This window comes from Triticum dicoccoides, chromosome 3A, assembly GCF_002162155.2.
Source record: "Triticum dicoccoides isolate Atlit2015 ecotype Zavitan chromosome 3A, WEW_v2.0, whole genome shotgun sequence".
NCBI classification, from domain to species: Eukaryota; Viridiplantae; Streptophyta; class Magnoliopsida; order Poales; family Poaceae; genus Triticum; species Triticum dicoccoides.
Genome location: NC_041384.1, coordinates 756,276,616 through 756,282,626, shown reverse-complemented (window position 1 = coordinate 756,282,626; position 6,011 = coordinate 756,276,616). Strand labels below are relative to the sequence as shown.

At 51.3% G+C, this 6,011-nt stretch overlaps 1 pseudogene; it reads left to right on the top strand.

The window, feature by feature from the left end:
• Positions 1-2,275: 2,275 nt before the first annotated feature.
• Positions 2,276-5,064, top strand: LOC119273293 (annotated as a pseudogene).
• Positions 5,065-6,011: the final 947 nt, after the last annotated feature.

Genomic DNA, 6,011 nt, shown 5'->3' with positions numbered 1-6,011 from the left:
TGGCGGAAGGAGCTCATCAACCTTCCGAACTGGACGCCTCCGCCTCCTCCTCCTCCTCCGGCAAGTCAGGGCACTCCGCCTCCTCCACCGCCTCCTCCTCCGGCGAGTGACGATAAGGGCCCTCGGCCGGCTCCTTCTCCGGCGCGTGGCGGCACTCCGCCTCCTTCTCCGCCTGCGTCGACGCGCCTGAGCAGCCAGCCTCCTTCTTCTCCGCCTCGTCAGCAAGGGCGGAAGAGACCTGCCGCCGCTCCAGCTGCTCCGGCGCGTCGTAGTCCTTCTCCTCCGCCTCGTAAGCAAGTAAAGAAGACAACCGCTCCGTCTGCTCGTTCGGCGTCTAGCAGTACAACCAGAGGCAGGAGGACATACAGATTCGGTCTTTCTCTGAAGACTCCAGAGAAGTTACCATATGAGAGGACCCCGGAGGAGAACGCCGAGATCGCGCGAACCGAAGTGGATGACTGGTTTCAAGGGTTGAGAGCAAAGAGACATCCACCGAAAGACCGAATGACTGGTGGGTGATGGCTCCTCTCTTCCCATCACTCATCACGGTTCATCCTCTCTTCCGTTTCCCTCTTCGTCTCTTACTCTCAATAATGTGCTTGTTGCACCGTCCTTAATCAAAAACCTATGCTCTGTTAAAACTCTTACTCGTGAAAATCCTGTCACTGTTGAGTTTGACGCTATTGGTTTCTCTGTCAAGGATGCTCGCTCCCGGAGGGTTCTGCACCGATGTGATTCCCCCGATGATCTCTACCCATGTGGTCCTACGACGAGTGGCGGCCTGGTTGCTCTTCATGCCGATGTCTCGCTTTGGCACGCTCGACTTGGTCATGCCGATGCCGAACCTCTTCACAAAATTTTGAGCACTTTTTCTTTTTCATGTAATAAATCGGCGGCTCATACATGTCATGCTTGTCGCATAGGAAAACACGTTCACTTGCTGTTTCCTTCATCTACATCAATACCTACTTTTCCTTTTGATATTATTCATTGTGATATTTGGACATCTCCGATGCCTAGTAATTCGGGCTTATCATATTATCTTGTGATTTTAGATGATTTTTCTCACTTCACTTGGACTTTTCCGCTTGGCCGTAAATCCGACGTCGCCTCCACCCTCCACTCCTTTTATGCTTACGTCCACACCTACTTTCATCGCACCATTGCTCACCTTCAAATGGATAACGGAAAAGAATTTGATAATCTCGCCATTCGACATCTTCTCTCCACTCAAGGCACTGTTTTCTGCCTTACATGTCCATACACCTCCCAACAAAACGGTCGTGTCGAACGTGTTCTTCGCACCCTCAATGACAGTGTTTGTGCCCTGCTTTTCCATGCACACTTGCCCGCCCGGTTTTGGCCCAATGCTCTTACCACCGCCACTCTCCTTCTCAACATCCGGCCATGCAAACCGCGATGGAGCTATACACCTCATCATCTTCTGTTCGAGTCTCCCCATTCTATGACGATCTTCATGTCTTTAGTTGTTTGTGTTACCCCAACATCACCGCCACCGCCCCACATAAGCTCGCGCCTTGGTCTCTCGCTTGTGTCTTTCTCGGCTATCAACCAAACACCAAAGGATTTTGCTGCTATGAACCGGTTTCTCATCGAGTGTTCATCTTGCGGCATGTTTACTTCGATGAGGTTGTTTTTCCCTTTGAGCAGGTTACACTGACAACAGCTCCGTCTTCGGATGATCTCCCTCGACGGCCTCGTGGAGCCCTTGCGCTTCCGTCGCCACGACCCCGTGCATCTCTGACGGGTCATTCGGCGGGGCCTCCCTTGCCAGCTCAGGCGGAGCCGGCCTTGCCCCTCCAGGCTTCGCCTCCCCTGGCTTCGGCTCCCGCTCCAGCTGGTCTGGTCGGCTCAGGCGGAGCTAGCCTCACTCCTCCGGGTTTCGGCGCCAGCCCTCGCTGACCTAGCCCAGGAGGTGTCTCGGCCAGGCCCTCTACTGCTTCGCGCGCACCCATGTTGGCGGCGGCCTTGCCCGCCCCCGCGTCGCCTGTGACCTCACCTGCCGACTCGTCCGCCTCGGCCGCGGTCTCACCCGCACTCATGTCGTCGTCACCCGCGGTCTCCTCCGCGGACGCCTCTTTGCCACCCGTGGCATCGCCCGCGGCCTTGACGCCACCGTCTGCGGTCTCGCCTAAGGCCTCGACCGCCGCCTCACCCGCCATTTCTCCCGCGGCCACGCCTTTGTCCTCTTCCGTGGTTGTGCCTCCGCCTCGACGACGGGCTCGGCCCCCCGCCTCCGCTGCCTCATCACTCCATGGTGACACGTGCTAAAGACGTGATCCATCAACCGAACCCTCGCTATCACAATCTCAGCGCCACGGTCATCTCCCAGTACCGCGCTCGGTGCGTTCTGCACTAAGTGATCCGCACTAGCTAGCGGCTATGCGTGGTGAGTATGATGCTCTCGTCGCCAACCGAACCTGGACGTGGGTCCCTCGCCCTCCTGGCGCCCTCCTGGCTTATATTTGTCTAAATAAAAATGTACCTAACACTAAAATGTGTCTAAATACATCAGTATCTTAGACAAATAATTACATGATAGCAGCAAATGGCATGTGAAGCTGCAGCGAAGGTCAAAACCAACACACGCATGCAAAAAGGAATCAAAGCTATGGCAGCAAAGGGACCACACCCATGTGTCAGGTGGACATGGAAGAAAGGGCATGGGAAACCAGGGGCCAGTGCGCAGCCCACCACAAATCATGATTAGGAAATCTGACTGCCCAGCGCACCCCACCACAAACAGGGTCTAGTGGCTGGCGGCCGCTCGCGAGCGCTATCGAGCCAACAGATTTTGTGGGTCGGAAGGAGGCCTTCTTTTCTGGGAACGGGGGACAAGAATTTTCCTTTTCTGGCCGTCCGCTCGCTACCGCTAGCGAGCCAACGGCCGCCAGCCAGATGCAACCTACCACCATATCATGTTTAATAAGAACCTCATGAGTCCGAGGTGCGGACCGAGGGGACCGACTGGACCGAGTGCAGTTTCTGCGTGGGAGTGTGCCGGGAGCCTTTTTAGAGGATCTGGAGTTTCTACACCCAGGAGCAAATGCTCCTGGTGTGAACAGTAAAATCAAAAAAACTAGAAATAATTCAAAAAATTCTGAAATTTTTTTGTGCCATACTTTCACAAATGTTTGTTGTGCCTGCAAAATTTCATCGCAAAATCATATTGGTCGGAGGCGTGGTAAAAAAACAAAATCGATGCTCCGAAAATGTTACTTACAAAAGCATTTTGGAGCTCTGATTTTGTTTTTTTCTATACGCCTTCCACCAATGTGATTTCGTGATGAAATTTTGCGTGCACGACAAACATTTATGAAAGTATGTCGCAAAATAATTTCAGAATTTTTTGAACATTTTTTCTATTTTTTTGATTTTACTATTCATACCAGGAGCATTTGCTGCTGGGTGTAGAAAGGTACTTCCGCTTTTTAGAACTCTTTTGACAGCAAATTGGAACATATAGATTATTAGGTTGCAAAAGAGGTTCAAATGGACGAAAATTAAGCAAGTTTGCAAGAAAAACAGCACAGGAAGTTGTCCAACTGAAGAAAGTTCAGAGAAAATGAACAAATACCAACTGAAGAAAGTTCAGAGGGAGTGAACAATTACCAACTGAAGAAAGTTCAGAGAGAAGGAACAATTACAAACTAGCGGCGACGACATGCAGGACTACAGGTGCACGTGCAGCAGCTCAGCTCCGTCCCCGGCGTCGTCCAGCTTCGTGCTCGACTGCGGCTAACCGGCGAGGAGGTGGTCGAAGACGGGCAGGTGGAGACGGCAACGGACGACGACGGCGAGCAGGTGCAGCCGTGCAGACACGACGCTCCCTCCTTGGCTCCTCCACTCCTCCTTTCACCGCGTGCAGGTGCAGCCTAGGAGGTGGTGGTCGACGATGGCAACAGCGGCCGACGGAGGCGGCGCTCCCTCTGCAGCCAAGAGGAAAGGGGAACGAGGAATTGGGGGTGCGGGGGCCTTTGCCCTGGCGTCATATCGACATTCTGTCCTGCACTGGACTGCTGGGCTGTGCGCCTGGGCCAAATGCCGCGGTCCGACCGAGCCAGCTCGGTCAAAAACAGGACCGGACCAACTTGTTTTCGGGCCTGTTTCTGCAGACCGGACCGGCCAGTTTTATTAGCGGGCCAGGACCGAACGGTCCGGTCCTTAGCGGGCCGCGAGCCGGGCCGAAAGCTCGCTCGCCACGTCCAGCCTGAGATAACACCGACGGCAAGGATGTGAAGGCAACTTTCAAGGTTAGTTTGCTCAACCAGGATGGGCAACCGGTGTCATCGCGCAGCCGGACAAGTGACCTCTGTGCTTTCAGTCCCAAACGAGGATGGGGATTCAACAAATTCATCAAGAGGAAAGATTTGGAGGAATCATCGATTCTGACAGATGATTGCTTCCGCATCAGGTGTGATATCACATTCACGAAGAAGATCCACACCTTTACCAGTGAGACACGGGCTGCGCGGTACGTGGTCGTCCCGCCGTGACTTACACCGCCAACTGCTCCACCTCTTGACAAGCAGGCAGGCAGGGGACGTGACTTTCGATGTCGACGGTGAGCTGTTCCCGGCGCATAGGTACATGCTTGCTGCTCGGTCATCGGTCTTCATGGCTGAGCTCTTTGGTCCAATGAAAGAGAAGGAGGCCACCTGCGTACGGATCGATGATATGGAAGCTAAGGTATTCAAAGCCATGCTTCACTTCATCTACACCGACGCACTGCCAGAGATTGACGAAAGTGAAGCTATGGAGATGGCACAACATTTGCTGGTAGCGGCAGACAGGTATAACCTCGACAGGCTCAAGTTGATGTGCGAGGAGACCTTGTGCACCTACATCAGCAAAGGCACAGCAGCCACCACGTTGGCGTTGGCTGTGCAGCATGGCTGTGAAGGCCTCAAGGCGGCATGCTTCTCGTTCCTCGCTTCACTCGACAACCTCAAGGCAGTCATGGCGAGTGATGGCTTTTCTCATCTGAGGAGCAGCTTTCCCTCCATCTTAGAGGAGCTGGTCACAAACCTTGCTCCCTGTTGAGTATTGCCTTCCACTAGAAATCAGCAAATTCGGATTGTTTTGAATTTCCAAATATTTTCCCCCTAGTTACTATATTTCCAAAAGACATCCATGTTACTAGCATTCAACTATGAGTTTGTCTAGGAATCAGTCGACTGAGACTTCGCGAAGTCTCAGTCGCTGACGTCAGCCATGTGTCAGCCATGTGTGGCATACGCCAGGTTCTTCCAGGTTTCTGTTTCCTACTGTCTTTTGGGCTGGGCTTCGTCCTACTTAGATTTTTTTGCCTCGTCTCTTGCTCTTGTCCGTGATGGGCTGTTTTGTTTTTGCTTGTACGTATGTGTGCAGTCTCTTTTATTTTCTATTGTCCATTGGTTCCTTTTTTATTGCTTGTAGTTTTGACTGTCAGTGTTTGTGTCAACGCCCGATGTGCACTTTTCCTCGGCAAAAAAAAAGTCGATGTGCACTGGAATGTGTCTCTTGAAACATAACACATAACACAAAAGTGTAATATATTGTTGTATTACTTTGAGCACATAATATTAAAAAAGTAATAAAAAGAGAACACTGGTTGAACTGAATGAGCTTCCTAATGCATGTGGTAAAAAATGTTAACAAAAGGGGAACCGGTAGTAGAAAATTAAAGCTCACCCTTTGATCAACAAAAAAAATTATATTTTATGGAACAACAGTTAAATTGCATATAACTAGTTATCGGACCATCTACTTCTTTCTTAGTACACATCACTAGTTGTAGGTGAACTGTAGGGAAAATAAAAAATATTTTAAATAAAAAAATTAAGTTACACACGGATAACACACATGTAATTGCGCATGATCGACAGACACGGAACTACATACAATCAAACATTTGTAGTTGGGGGACGACACTTGTAGTTGCATGACTATTGTGGGCCATGCAACTGACCCCTTCTCCTCGAGATCCCTCCGACAAAACAAAAACCTGA